General features: G+C 41.3%; 1 protein-coding gene across 3 annotated transcripts in view; it reads right to left on the reverse strand.

Annotated features, from left to right (window-relative positions):
• The window catches only part of SDK1 (sidekick cell adhesion molecule 1), a 389,575-nt gene that overhangs the window by 157,712 nt on the left and 215,436 nt on the right, over positions 1-16,427 (reverse strand). The window lies entirely within an intron of this gene.

The following is a 16,427-nucleotide window of genomic DNA, read 5'->3' on the forward strand; positions in this document are numbered from 1 at the left end:
TAATAGTTTGTCACGGAGTGAAAAACAGATTTTTGAGGTTTTTGGAATGGGGGCTCGGGGTCCTAAGATAGAGGAATTTGGGCATGCCTTGTGCTTTTTCCTTCTTCTTCCTAGCCTCCATCTTCTGGGTGATGTTGGCACTTTCAGATTGGCTTAGAGTAGAAGCTCACTGTGTAACATAGGCGATAGGTATTGGAAAGTAATTGTAAATATTTTACATGTTGTTTTTAGTATAAAAAGATAACACCACCCCGGGGGCAGGCAGAGTGCCTCTGTCTGTCCTGCTGAACAGACCTCGGCTGCACAGGAGAAAGAATTTTATAGATAAGAAACAATAAACAACCTTGAGACCAAGAACTGAAGAGCTCTGACTCCTTCTTTGACTGCCAGGCTGGAAAAGAGACTTTCAAGAGACTTTCAAGAGACTTTCTAACGTATCTCAGGGTCCCTCTGACCAGCAGAGATCCCGAGACCCCACGACTCCCAAGAACTGGCCCCTGCCCTCCATCCAGGAATATTCTCAAAGACAGAGCAAATAAATTAAGCATCCTAAATGTTTTCTACTGTTGAGCACTTTTTTTTATCAAACACTTGCTGACTTATATTTTTAAGACCTTTTCATGTTTTGTTTAATCTTACCCCTTCTACACCATTTCAAAAGAGTCTGCCAATACTCATGTTAGTTCTTTAAAAAGATTTTACACACTGGGGAACAAATATAAAATTAACAAAGCAGCATATCACAGCAACTTCAATCCTCTTTTCTTATCAGGAAAGTAAATAACCCAAATCTGTTACTCTTTTGTGAGGCTTCATACTGTAAATAATTTAGCTTATGCAACAGTCAGCAGACACTTAAAAAATGGTAAAAAGGCAGCTTGTAAATTTTCTCTGTATGCATTTAGTAAGTGAATTAAAATATCCATGTATTCATAGGTACTTTGCTTCAAGCAACTCATTTGGGAAAGAAAAATTAGCTATTTTTTAGCTTGAATAACACAGTAATAAAATTTTCAAGGATATAGAAACCAATAAACAAATTACAGGGAAAAGTAATGAAAATAAAACTAAACTGATGGAAAAGCAAGCCAGTGCATCAAATGCTTTCTGCACAGGAGGCTAGTCCATGCCCATTCAGCAGCATGGGAAATCGGGAAATGCAAGGTATGGACCCTAAAATTTAAGCAAATTCCCTAAAGAACAGAAAATAGTCAGAAGATTCTTTGCCTAATCATATCCAGCAGGCCAAAAGCCATTTGACATCAGATTTTACTTGTTGGATGGATAAAGACTTTGGTTATGGGGCTCAGAAAGCTCACAAGGTGAGCAGACTTCTCAATGACAGATCCTTTACATTTGGATTTTCTAATTGACAGCAGTTAGTGTAGAACAGGAGATGGAAGCGTGGAATCATTTTAAAATTTAAAGAATACCACCTACACTTCTGAATAAATTCAAACATTTAAGCATAGTACTTAAAGTGTAAGCAGATATTTATTTCTTCCCCTAAATATGCTCTGTCAACCTGACACAGCATCTCTATGAAACACACACAGGAGCTCAAAACACAAGCTGTTAGTAGCTTTTACACCTCCTCATCAACATTCCTGGAAATACGATGCCATCAGGTAGAAAATCTATTTTCTAAGATTTCCATGCTGGTCTTATAGGTATTCATGGCAGAAATTTTCCACTTAGTAATTAAAAAAACCAACCAAAAAAAACCCCAGAAAACAAGAGCTGATGATCAGATTAGAAGTTTGTTACTGATGAGAAGAAATAACCTCAGCATCTCTGCTCCCCACCACTTCTGCCCAAGATGAAGGTTTACAACAGTGAATGCTAAAAGATCAACAAACCAGTGACTAATTTGGCAGCAATCATTCCTTATCTCCATCTGGAAGAGAGGAAAACCACTTGTTTGACTTATCAGCTCCCCACTAAAACCAGACAAAGAGGAGAAGTTGGCTTTGTTGTCACCCCCATCAGCCACACGAGTGGCCCTGTGTGCACCCAGCAGATAAGAAAGGAAATAAAAGTGCACATTCCCCATCCTGCAACCAGGAAAAGGCAGAGACTTCTTAGTGGCTGTATCAAAAATCTAAACAAAGCATGTGTTTATTGTTATTTTGTACCATCTCTGAAAGAAACTTATTAAAAGCAGGCTCCTGCTAAAGGTTGCGATGAACAGATGCTAATGTGAGACAGAGGGCTCATCAAAAGGGTCAGAACTTGGATTCCCAGGAATGCACCTACAAAGGTCAGCTATGGACATAACAGGCATAGACAGAAAACAACAAAATTTCCAAGAATTACCTAAACAGTATGGAGGCAGCACGAATATTCCTATTTTATATTCAAAGACAGCTCAAGTTTCCCTTTGCAGCACTAAGAAACTCCTTCCCATAACTCACTCTGTCCCCAGTCTTGCCAAATCAAACTCCACAGGGACATTCCCTTTGCAGAGGGCACTTTGCAGCTTTGTTTTATGGCTAATTGAAACTCCAAAGGAGGATCTTAGTTTTACTTTAGAGTAAAAATCTCAACAGGGCTGTAACCTGGGATCTGGGCCTTTCAGAACTTCATCCTTCTGTAAGAAATCCACGGGTTGGAGTATCAGAGTAGCCAAGATCCTAATGGAGATAAGCAACATTGGGATTTAGTTTGGATGATGGAATGAGGCAGATCAGCTTTCTATCAGGCTGGGGAAGGCAGAGAGTGATTGCAAACACTCAGATAATGAACAGCTACCCAGACTCCCCAAGTTTCTCATCCTGCCTGTCAATAAAGCCACTCCATCCTTCTCCTGCCTCCACATGCAGCACACAGATGTGATTTCACTTGACTGATGCTACACAAAAATCCAATGCAGAATGTCATTGTTAGTAAACAGACATTTTCTTTTAAAATCCTTTGTCGAAAACAATTGAATTTTTCTCCTTTTCGCTGTTCCTTTTTTTACTTCATCAGACTTTTTGTTGCCTGAGCTTTCTGGCACTTTGCTGTTTCTGGCTTTTCATCACCTCTTCCTTCTCCTTCTCCTCCTCCCCTCCCTCAGCTTCTCTGCATTCACCTCTGGACATTTTCCTCCCTTTTTTCCATCCTGTGGTCCCCTAAAGATGTTTCCCACTATTTAAGAGCTGCTCAATTTCTGATGTATCCTTTAATTTAATGATTGAACTTCAGCTTCTCTGAAGAAAATGTTATATACACTGAAATGGGGAAGTAATACAAATGCACATGGGAACAGAGCTACAGTGAGATGAATCCACTAACAGGGGACCTCCATTGCCAGCTATACTCTACCTTTCTGGAAAAGAAAAGGCCTTTGCTTTCCATCTGCTTTCTGAACCCTCCTCTCAGCTAAGAAAGCAAAGCAGCATTAGGGAAAAACACTGACCCCACAAGTGCAGCCAGGGGATGCCTCATATCAGACATGATCAGTCTGGGGGGAGCCTGTGGGGAGCTGCAGAGGCAAGGCTGAGTGACACTGAAAAACACTTAGGGGATGTGCTCTTAATCTGATTTTAGCCCTTAATAGATGACTGGACAGAAGGACTGCCACAGGCAAGAGGCCTAATCCAACAGTGACTGTTCTGCAAAAGAGAGCTCCCACTGCTTTATTTTCCTTTCCATCCATTTTAGCCACTGTACTCCCAGCATTTCCAATCTCCCCTTTGCTTCTAAACTTTCTCATTTGTCACTGTCTGAGCCATTACCTGCATCTACGAGGACCCAGAACCTGCAGGGCCTTCAGGACTGACCCCAAACAGGTTTTGAAGCAAGACTGTGGGAACACCCAAGACTTGGGACAGGAGGGAGTTTGTCCTCCAGCCTTCATCCCCTCATCCCCTGCTGCTCATGAAGCAGTTCAGTTGCTGCTATTTGCAGCACAAGATATTAAGGTAAACTGGCATTGATATTATGTTTTCCATATTAAACCTTTTTTTGGTTCTATTTTTTTAAAGTGCCAGAAAAAAAGAGGAAAAAAAAAAATGGAAAGGGATGATCTGGGTTTTTTTCTGTCCCTTTGAACATAAATTCCTCTCCAGACTGTGGAATTCAGGAATCTGGCAATCCCCCACAAAGCAGAGATAAACTGAGAGAAGAGAGAAGAAGAAAGAATGAACAACTTTTGCACGGTCTGTTTGTTTTTATCACCTGTGGCTGTGAATGGCTGCACATCACTGAGCTGCTGAACTTCTCCCTCCCTGCTGCCTGATCAGGAATGAAACCCATCCAAGGCCTAACACTGATTTCTTTTTTTTTGTACTGATGAGCTGTAGAATTTTCATCTGTTATTTAAATACAATAATTATGTACACTCCCCTATCATCTCTGCAAAACCAGTATTTTTATCTCTGTACATATATTGACATGTTAGGTACAGGGAATTTTAAATATTGTAATTTACAGTTTATAAAGATCCCAGACCTTATCAAAGCCACTTCAGGGTGCTTAATTTTCCCAACAGAACTGAAATCTCACCCAGGCCAGATGACTGAAGACACGATAGGTTCTTTCCCCTTCAGAAATGCATAAACATTAAGTTCTTCCCCAGATTTTACATTATGACATGCAAAGTTTATCTATGTCTGTATTTGCAGTGCAGAATATTAAGTGTATTACTTCAATGGGAGCTCAAATTCATGTGACAGAGATATGAGGTAAGCCAGCCTCAACAGAAACTGAGGGAAACTCTTTATCTCCTGAAAAGGAAATAATAGTTTGAGTTCAGACTTGAGCACAACAATAAGGTTTATTTTTGAGGCTTGCTTATAGGTCCCAACCCTCTGAAGAAGCTTAATTCAAACAAGGTGACCATGAGCAGGAGGAGGAGGAGGATTGTCCAAATAATCTGGAGCCTGGAATGTGGCTGGCTGCACCTTATCTCTACCTTCACTGCAAATTACTGCAAATACTGCTCCATGTCCAGATTGCAGTGAAGAAGGGATCTCACAGGAATCAGTACCCAAAAATAAATTTACTTATTCATGTTATGAAATTTGTCTATGTGAGAAAAACTCTCCACAGAAGAGATCACCAGTACCCTACCCTCAAGATATTCAAGAAATTGAGTACTTAAAAAGAATTTTGAAACCATTTATAAGTTATCCTGAGAGAAAAATATTAGAAAACTTTCACCCTAAAATTCCCACAGACTTCCAGGTTTGCACAGGATGCAGAAATGCCTTGGTAATTACCATGCAGGATACATGCAAAGCTTCATTCTATCAAATTATGGACACCCCTATTAGAAAAAAGCAGGGTAGGAGATAAGAGTCCAGCACAAATAGCAAAAATATTACATCTGGTACAACATTATGGCATCAGGAATGTGCAATCTCTGCCTGGGACACAGAATACAAGAAAAGAAGAGAAATGACAATCACAGGGTATCTCAAGATTGCTCGAGGGGGAGAGAAGGAAAAGCAACCCTACAAACACCAACCACCTGATGGAACACACTCCCTGCTGCCAGTACAGCCTGCAGATGGTTGGAATTATGAACCCAGAGTGGATTCATGCCCCTCTCCCTCTCCAGTACAAGGCACACAACAGGAATTGGATCCTGATCAATAATAGATTAATTTCCCTTCCCCTTCGGAGCAAAAGATGCACAACAGGAATTGGAGCCTGATCAACAGAAAAGCAAATGCTGACAATCACCTGCAGGCACCAGAGAGAAACATCATGCAATTCATGAAAAGAAAGTGTGTTCTCAATCATAAACCCATGTCCAAACCGTGTCTATTGGTTCCCTGCTTATTAGAATGATTCTTAAGAGCTGCTACAATAAAAGAGCATTAAGATAATCAAAGTTACTGTTTCAGTTTCCCACTCTGACTCTAGCAAGGACTATTTATTTTCAAGAAAAGGGAAATCTGATGCTGCTGTCACTGCACAGGTCTCTGCTCTGATTTCTAGACATAAAGAAAAATAACAGACTTTCCCATGAGGCTCCTTGGTCACATTCGTTTAGTTTGATGAAGAACATAAAAACTCCAGATGGGTTTTTTTTGAGCCAACATTACATAGTTACAAAATAGTTAGCAAACTAATGGTGGAGAGTTGTTATATCAAGAATTATGACTTTTCAGTACCAAAGAATGTCTTCAGACTCCCCAAAAATTTAAGTATTAACATAATTTATTTAACTTTTGACAACCCAGACTGTAGACCTAAAAAAGTAAATAAAGAACAACATAAAAAACCCTTAATTTTGTGGATCAAATTTATAGGGAAGAAACAGCCTAGTTGTTTGAATTAATCACAGCAAGTGAATTCTTCTATATCCAGCCCTGATCTTGAACCAGACATCAAACACCACAACATATGAATAAAACACCAGACACGAAAAAGATTTACAAAACCCAAGCAAAACAAGTGAATGATCTAGGTCAGTTGTATTTATTGACTCTTTACACTCTTGTCACTGTGACTAAGCTTTGTCCACATCACAACAAACACAGGATGCATTTCCACTGCAAGGAAAGCTAAAAAAAAAAATTAAAAAAAAAAAGGTGAATAAAACAATAAGGCTCATAACAATATAGAGCAAGTGGATCCCAAGTTAAACACCAGAGTTTGAGGAGGGATATGGTAAAGGAACAATTAGAAAAGATTTCATCAGCACCTGTGGAGGAAGCCTTACAATAAATTCATTTTGCCTGAATTGCCCATGTCATAAAGGCTGAGAACCTCCCCTCCCTCCTTTTCCATCCACCCCTCCTGGGCCTGTGGGATTGTCTGAATTTGTCATAATGACACTTCTGAAACACTGAACTTCAAGAAACAAAGTTACCCCCAGAAATTGACCCCTACAAGTGGTGATTTCACCAGTCCAGATCCTTTTTTGGTTGGAAAGCTTCCTAAAGCTTTTCTGCTCAGCCTGCTCCAAACACTCCCAACTCCCAGCTTCAATGGCCAATGCACTCTGTTAGTTCTTCTGCCAGAGCTGTCCTTTAGAGTTTGAAGAGCTGCTCTCTCCCTCTGAGATGTTTACATCCTAAAGCATTTACAGAAAACAATCCTATTCTTTCACAGCCTTCATTTTACTAATGAAACAAGCAAAACCTGTCCTGCCTGGAAGGATTCACTGAAAAACACACAAAAGATGAGGAGATTTTTTTTTTGGTAAAAATCCAAGCCAGCATCACTCGAAAAATGCCTCCAAATGTTTAAACAACTTACAGCCACGTTTTAAACAGCTTTTTTCTCCCCCTTTGTAAGGACTTTCACACAAGTGCAAGTGCTGTTAATTTAGCCCTAGGGAAAGATTAATGGAAAACTCAGCTCTAGCCAGAAGACAATTTATACCCCTTTGTGTGTAGATAGTCCAGTAAAGAGGAGATTTATGTATTTTATTGGATAAAACTGAGTCTAAAACACAGGTTGAAAAGGTCTAAAACCTTATAGAGAGTTCTTAGGGTCTACTTCTGGGCACAATGAGAGGCTGGGGCCTAAATACAGTTGATTTAAAGATGGAAAATGTATTTCTGTAACCAACAAAGTGCCCCAGGAGAGGCAGCAAGGCCAGGATGGTCCATGGTGGCACAGTCCCTCCAGCCTGTCTTTCACCAGTTCTGCTCTGAAGATAGGGATGGGAGAGGCGGCTTTTTTTTGATTTTCCTCTCTTTCTACAGATCATTAAGTGCAGGTGACCCAGCAGCTGCTATCTGGGGGGTGAATTCCTCTTTTTTCTACTTCCTAAGGTCTGCAGACCCACTTTGTATTACAGGACTACCTCAGAAATAGATTTCTAGCATTGTCCACTGTAGTTTTAAGGAAATTAAACCACTGCTTAGTTACACAGCTCCCTGTGAATCAGCAGCTAAATTCAAAAGCAGACCAAATTCCTGCTCAAACACTCTGCAATTCCCTTCTCACATCTCCTCATGCAGAAAGAGCAATTTGGAAGTTGAGTCTCTGTCACTGACCTGACCTTCCCCCATGCACAGTGAGGGGCTCCTTTCTGCCTGGAAACTTATCATCCAGCACATCATTAGAGCTTTTAACATGAAAAAATATCTAGCCTCAAGCTATTCCAGCTAAAGAACACTCAGGTGGCTTTTCAATTCACCAGATAGCTTTAATATCAGCTAAATAAGTGGATAGAGTGTGTAATCCTATTCAACAGCAGTTAAAAGGGGGAAAAATATCCATGGTCTGGCAGTGGAATCTATTAGCCTCAGAGTCATCTTCAAAGGGATGCAGGAGGCAAAAAGGCAGAGCAGCAGCCAGGCCCCACAGCCTTTGGCTTCCCATGGAATCACAGAATTCCAGAATGGTTTGGGTGGGGAGAGACCTCAAAGCCCATCCAGTGCCACCCCTGCCATGGCAGGGACACCTTCCACCAGCCCAGGTTGCTCCAAGCTTTATCCAGCCTGGCCTTGAACACTTCCAGAGATGAGGCAGCCACAGCTTCTCTGGGCACCCTGTGCCAGATCCTTCCCACCCTCACAGGAAGAATTTCTCCCCAATATTCCATCTATCCCTGCCCTCTGGCTGTTTAGAGCCATCTCCCCTTGTCCTGGCACTCCAGCCCCTTCTCAGCTCTCCTGGAACCCTTTCAGACACTGGAAGATGCTCCAATGTCTCCCCAGAGTCTTCTCCAGGCTGAACAACCTCAAATCTCTCCCCAAACACGGCTATGTTTAAAAAGACTTCAAAATAACTCATTAGTGGGAATTACTTTTAAGAGGCTGTATATTTTTACGATGTACTTTAGTGCATTGCATGAGAAGCATCCTTTTAACCATAAACAGACCCTCATTTGGCAGGAGAAAACAGGTTTGAGGGGCCTGGCAGTGGTTGCAGGGGTTTCTGCAGCACAAGGCAGGACTCACTTTCTCCTAAGGACAAAATCTGAAGGCCTTGCATCCTCAGTGCTTGACACACCTGGATATTTACCATTTGCTTTCTTAATAATGGGAAATTTAAGTTAATAAACCACACATCAGTGGCTGGATGTTAAAGAAACCAAACCTGTCACTTAATAATCATGTCCACAAATGCAAATTCAGTGTTGAGATGAGCTGAGAGGAGAAAGGAAGGAGGAAAGCTGGGCTGGGGACATGGCTGTGTCACAGGGATCAGAGAGCTGCTGCCATTTCAGGGGCTGCAATTCTCACCAGCAGATCTTGGTTTAATGTCAAGCAGCAGCAAAGAGAGAGAAATAGAAGATAATAAAATGCTGCTTTCTATTTGCAAATATGTCTTTGCATATGGCTTCACGCTGGGGTTTTTTTATAAATGCATTTCTTAACTCCTTACTTTGGCACAAATAAAATCACACAATTGACAATCTACTTTTGCTTTTTCTTACTTGTAAGAAGTTTAAACTCTTCCTCTTACTTAGAAATGAAAGGGTGGTAACAACTAAAGAAGAGAATCCCATCTATCTTTCACTGGACTTAAATGAAGAAAAGGATTTGCAGTGACTTTGGGGGAAATTCTTTATGAAATACCTTCAACAATTTATTTTATGACAACAATAATGGAAGCACTATTTTCAGAGGGAAGATTTAAGATTAAATATGCTCTGCAGAGCACAAAGCAGATATGTACAATTGATCACATGTGAGTTCCCAAGATCTATTTCTCTGTAGCAGTTTTTTAAATGAACCTGATCTTGTGGGGCATTACAAGGGAAGCAGAGACTTGTGCACACAGACTGATCACAGAAGCCCAGAATGGTTTGGGTGGAAGGGACCTTAATGCTCATCCTTAAAGCTCAGGGACACCTTCCCCTACCCCAGGTTGCTCCAAACTCCATCCAGCCTGGCCTTGGGCACTTCCAGGGATCCAGGGGCAGCCACAGCTTCTCTGGGCACCCTGTGCCAGGGCCTGCCCACCCTCACAGGGAAGAATTTCTTCCTAACTTCCTACATAACCTAAATCTCTTTTTTAGTTTAAAAGAGTTCCACAGTTTACATGCCCTTCACAACAAAAGGAGGAGCTTTTGTGTCACAGATATTTGGGGCAAGTGTCCAGGCCACCACTGGGCCCCATTCCTGTATTCTTAAAAAACACTCAACCAAAGCCATGCAAGTCCATTTTTGCAGGTGATGGATAAGCAAAGTGTGGGTCAAAGCTTTCTCCAGAAAACCCCCTCCAAGAACTGAGATTAAAACTTGCCACATATAGACATAATTTGAACTTTAAAGAAATAAAAAACCCCTACCAAATTTAACAGCCTCAGATCCCAGATACTGGAGGCTGGGCACAGTTCATGAAGGCTTAAAGGAGAGCAATTCTGCAGGGAGGATGACACTGAAATAAACAGGCATTCTTGGTTTCCCTTGTTGAACTTAACTCTTCAAAATGCACTCACTGAGCAGCATTTTAAGCTCAAGGTCAACTCTTGCTGCATTCTATTTTTATATCTTTATACACACACATCTGAGGAACATGTTTTGGGATCCAGATTGCTACCTTGCTCCCAAAGGTCTGCTATTTCCAAGTCTTTACATAAAGAGAACAGATCAGAAAAACAAGAGGATACCCCACAGCCTTCTTCCAGCAGCTAACTCAACCAAACATATGGAATGACTTGTCAAAATAATATTTTGAGAAATAGGTTATCAGGGGCCTCAGGTCCACTCCATATGGTCTAAAGTTCTCCATCCCCCTGACCATATCATGCTACTTCTCCACTCTCTTCTATAAAGGGAGACAATCCTTAATAAAAGGAGAGTTGTTCAGGTCACGGACATTCTGAATCAAATAAAATTTCATTTATAATATTTACAATATTGTAAAATAATAATAAAAAAAAGGGACAGAGCCATGCACACAGCAGAGCTCAGAATCCATAGAAATATTTTTTTAACAAAAGAAAGTTTTGCTTCCCCTTACTAGCACAGATGTTTTTTTCTAAGTAAAGTGCAGCTTCCCCTTTGCAGTCTTTGTGATTATCAATCTCTGGTTATTTTATAATATAACGTTGCCTCAGACTTCAGCAGGGAGAAAAATACACATTGCTGCATTTCCTCTGTCACCAGAATAAAACAACTCTGAAAGCAAAGAATGTTCCAAAAGAGCAAACAATAACCCAGCTAAAGAAAGTCTACAAATGTATCCATTCAAAAATAATTCCACAGATGGATAAGCATTTAATTTTCTCAAGTGAGAATAAACCAGCCTCTCTCTTTTCTGGGATGTGGAATGGGGTTTTGGACCTGCCTATTTATACCCAGTACATAAATGCTGCTCAGAGAATGCTGCAAGCCCTCTAAAAAGAAATCTAAAGGGAAGTTATTATTCCAGGCTCTTTGTTGGTGCTGCTGCAGTCAGGGTAGTGCCAGCATTGTTAAAAACAAACTGTTGGCTGTACCTTGCCTGGCCTGTACAAATGCCCTTTGCATTAATGTACTCAGGATCTCCTCTCTGCTGTGCCCTGCCAGGAGAAGAGTTGAAGAGTGGGATGTCTTCTCAATCTTGCATTGACTTCCTGCCCTCTCAGACGAGGGCTGGTCCCAGTTTTTGGCTGTGGGGTTGGTAAACAGCCTCTCCTGAATATGACAGGGACTCACCGCTGTGATAAAAACCATCAGCTTATTTCCACAGGGTGCTCTTGACTCCCAGCTCATCCAAAACTTCGTGTTTCACGCTGCTTCTTATTTGAAATTTTCATCATTATAATATGACACTCGGATGTCACAACAGAATTACAGTTAATAAGGAAAATTAGGGGGAATAAGTGGAAGATAAAGTGGCACATTAGAAAATGCACCATCGTCTGAGACATGAATTTTTATATTGTTGAGGAACAAGTAACATCTATTTCATTTTGTTTTAAGAAGAAATCAATTCACCCCTAGGTTTAGAAACACTCTGTCACTTCCCAAAATGTCCTTGGGTTGTCAGTTTGAAATAAATTGGCAACGTGTCATTAGGCAGAACACAACTGCATTGTTTCGACTTAATTAACCCATTTTACTCAGATTTGCCCCAAAAATAACCCTAACAATATGATTCTGCTCTCCAGATGGTGATGGGCTGTGTCAGAGCAGAACTATCAGCTGTCAGCTAAACCAGAAACCAAACCTTGCAGGGTCCACCTGAAACCCAAAAGCTGTAGCTCACTTCTCCTACACACATCTCCTGAAAGTGCTTACACAGAAGGAGGAGGATGAATCCCTGAATCACACACATTAAATGCACCTAGAGGAGAGTGAAATGACTCCAAGCAGGTACAACAAAGCTGCCAGGAGGGCAGGCTGGAGGGGCTGGCTGCAGCCAGCACTGGCTCCTGGATGTGATGGGGATGCCCAAACACCCACGGCACCGACCTGGCCTTGCCACCTCCTGCTCAGTGGCTTCTCTCCAGGTTTTTGGCTGTGGGATTAGTGCTGAAACCTCAGTGCATCCACACTCACCTTCAGTGGGAGGAAATGCTGAATGAATAAAGCATGTGCAGTGTCAAAAGCTGGTGCTGGCCTCTCTGCAGGCTACTGCCAGCACCCTACAGAGTGTCACGAGCTGCTCTATCTCCCTCCTCTCCTCCCTTTCAAAAAACATTATTATAGATAAGAGATTAAGGTGTGCCAGACCATTTGGCTATTCAGGAGCAAAATAATTTTGCAGCATAGACTGAATTTAAGACAATAAAATGTGTTACCTACTGAACCACAAAATCTCTAAGAGGACTCAGAAATAGAAGCAGCTTTTTGAAATAAACTGTAATCTCTCTGCCCTGTTCCCAAAGTCTGCAACTTCAAACAAAAAACCCCTGAAAAACACAAAGCCTGGTGATATATAAAAATAAAAGTACAGATGAAGCATTTTTGACATTTCTCTATCACTCTTAAAAATAGTAATAATCTTGAGCTATTGAAGTTGCTGAAAGAAAATAAAAATCAATGTGTTTTCACTTAGCAGTTCTGAAAAAGAAAAGGATCACTTGGTATTTCAGCAAAATGCTTTAATGCCACTGTGTAACAGAGCCCACTATAAGGTGCCAGTAAAGCTCTCCTCACTGAAGCATTTACTGCCCCCAGAATTAGGGGCTGGGAAGGGAGCTGGGACAGGGCTGCAGAGCAGGGCAGAGCAGTCCTGCCCCAGGGCTCAGAGCCTGGGCTGGGCTGGGAACAGCTGCCCCATGTTCCATCCACAAGGCAGAGACTTTGACATCTCTCCTGAACATTTCATACATGGAATAAAGCAATTTATTTCCCAAAACATGGAAACTGCACTGGGTTTGTGCTTTCCATGCTTCCCACTCAATCCCAATCCAGAAGCTGCGATGCACAAATCTCAGAGGGGGTTTGTTGCTGATTTGGGGGGCAGCTTCATTGGCTTTTTAATCTTTATTTAAAAGAACACACATGGAAAACATTACAAGCTTCAACTCCAATGTGCACCCAAAGCCCAGCAAATGTGGCCTTTTAAAGGTTTCTCTGCATTTCCCAGTTTCTGTTTGGTCACAAATTTTAGGTGTGCAACCATAGGCAGGACAGAAAGGACCAAATTTCTGAGAGACATTAAGAAGCTTCTGCAAATCATTGTCATCTCCTCACTTTGAAAGTAATAAATAGTTGAGTCTTCCCTCAGCACAGGCAGTATGGACATAAATTTGTCTATTTTATAGTGAATCACAAGTACCACTCATAATAATTAATAGCAATAGCTAATGTAAAGGACAAGAAAAAACAGAACGTTGCAAATGAACCTGTTTCTTTTTTCATATAGGAGAACCAGAGTCACAAAAAATGCTTTTAAACAAATGTTTTTAACTACTAACAATTTTTCTGTTGTTTCTGGTTCCTCTCTATGCATACAAATGCATGGAATGTAAAACCCAGCAAAGAGGGAAAGTGGAAAATTTTAAAAAGCTGATTTATTTCTGTACAAATCCTTTACTCCTACCATTAAAAAGTACAAATTATTACCACTGGAAAGCAGAAGGAGTAGAAAGTGCTCTTGAAAAATAATAACTGCTTCTCCCAGCACACCAGAGACCTCTAGAGAAGATGGAGGAACCATTATCTCCATTTTATGTGTGGTGAAAATGAGGTGAGGACAAACATTACTGAAATGAGGCTGCACCAGGTGCATCTGACCTGTTTATTACAACCTTTTAACATATTAGGTTACACTCAAATACAAGATGGGAAGATTTTGTTTTTTCTTTCCCGTTTTCAGCTGGAAGATACAAATCCTTGGGGATCTTGCAGGCTCTGAGGGTGTCCCCTTCTCACAGTCCCTTTTCAGGCCAGTTCTCAGTTAGAGAATTCCTTAATGAGATGTGGCAATCTAAATTTAATTCTGCTGCTGGACAGTTATTTACAGTATCTTTGTCAACAGCAGAGCAGAGAGGGGGAAGGCAGAGGATTCTCCCAGGTTGTACCACAGGCAAGAACCAGGCAATTTGCATTTCTCAGTTATTGTCTCAGGCTGCCCTCAGACCCTGGCACATGTCACCACAGCAATTGGACTGAGCTTGAGCTGTTACAAAGCATTAGAAATGGTGCCTAAACCCCAGATCAAAACATGTGCTGAGGCCATTCAGCCAGCAGGTTCCATCCCTGTGTCACAATCCTGCTCTCCTGCCCCTCCATCTCCTCTGCCATGTTCTGCCAGATCTTTCTTCTGTCCTTTTTCAGAAATCAAATGCACATATCCAACAAAATTATAGGTTTAAAAAGCCAAGATGAAAGCCCCTCTGAAGCATTGCAGAGGATGGGTTCAGTGGGTGTGAAGTGTCAGTGAGGACTCTCCCCTTTCCCTGGGAACCAGCCAGGAAAGGAGCCTGGGCAGGGGGTGCTCCTCTCAACCCCCTGAGCTGAATCTGTGAGGATGTGAAGGGATATTTGAGAAGGGATATGACTTTCTCTTTAGGAAGAAAGAAAAATAAATTCAATTTTTTTCCCTTAACCTTTATGAGTCCCAATTTCCCATTTGTCTGTTGTGACAGATTCCTATATTTTTCCCAGAGGAAAACCCAGTTTTCCTTGAGTAAGGAGAAGCAAAAGAGAATGCAAATCAAAATGTTTTGATTATTTCAGTTCTTTCAAGGGCCACTTTCTAAGGAAGGAACTTGATGGGTTCATCCTTACAGCTGCCCTTGCCAAGTGCTCTTGTACCTGCAGGGTGGGATGAGCTCCTCAGGCCACCAGGAGGAAAAGAGGAACATAAATACATTCCTAGTTTGTACATCACTCTTTGGCATCACTTTAAGGACTCAATTCACCAACCAAAAAAAGCTTTTTCTTCTAATGGAGGAACATTGGACAGCTCAAGGATGAGATTTTTTATGAAACCAAGGACTCTAAATTGAAAATTAGAGTAAGAGATACCCCAAATGCTCAGGATGCATAGAATGAGCTGCTAAGTTTTGTAAAATCTCCTTCCCTTCACAAATACCCTTGGCTTGGGGGGAAAAATCTGTTTAAAAGACACATTATTAACTTACTAACTTCTATAATGAAGGTTACAACCCTCAACCCTTCCCATTACATTGCAGAAAAGGCATCCTAAGATGAAAGGGAACGTTCACCAAAGCACAAATATCTGTTACCATTATTTGATGATCAGCTTCAGGTTAAACCTGTCTGCCTTGAGACTGGAGATTAATAGTGATAGCTTCTTTTAATGACTGCAGAAATGCCACAGTGCCTGCCAATAACAACTTGAGCAATGAACAGGTTGCTATAGAATGTATTGTTTATGCACCACTGACTGCAATCTCTATACAGAAAATTTAATAGACCCTTTTTTCCCTCTCAGCAAGCTTATGTGGTTGGGGATTTAGAACTGCATTATTCCTTATGACCTGACTTATTTATCGTGTCAATCATAGTAATGATGTGTCAGAATTATCACAGTTCTGAAGCTTTCCCTTTATCATCATTTTGAGAGTGTTCTTTCTCAGCATTATAAGTACATATGACAGAAGAGACATCAGAGGCATAGATTTCATGCATGGCTCTAACAAAATCACAGGGTTAAACAGCTACTTCGAAAGCCAAAGCACCATGGAATAACTTCTTCCATTTTTCTAATTCAGTTCTTGTAATAGCAGCCAGACACAGCTGCAGTTGCAATTAAGGAGAAAAGATGGGGAATAAAACAGCACAGAGTCAATTGCCAAAGGTCAAATTAAGATGCTGGGATTTGCAGGTCCTGACCCACATAACACCATGTAGTTGCCCTTCTGATATCGCCAGTCAGATTTAAAATTACACCTTTAGCAATTACTGTGAGTGAAGAAGCAGACAAGCAGGTCATGTGTTGGTGAGAATGCCCTTCCCTGCCCGAGGAGAAAGATCCTCAAGGGCTGCTGCTAGGGAAGGCAGGATAATGCAGATGGAGGGATTCAGCCTTTGCTGGAGCACAAGTTTCAGACAAGAGTGTGAGCAAGGTCAGGGCCAGGCTGATGAAGGTGACTGTCTCAGTGGCACAGGTGTCTCAGAGCAGCTTTC

Source organism: Agelaius phoeniceus, chromosome 16, assembly GCF_051311805.1.
Source record: "Agelaius phoeniceus isolate bAgePho1 chromosome 16, bAgePho1.hap1, whole genome shotgun sequence".
Classification (NCBI taxonomy): Eukaryota; Metazoa; Chordata; class Aves; order Passeriformes; family Icteridae; genus Agelaius; species Agelaius phoeniceus.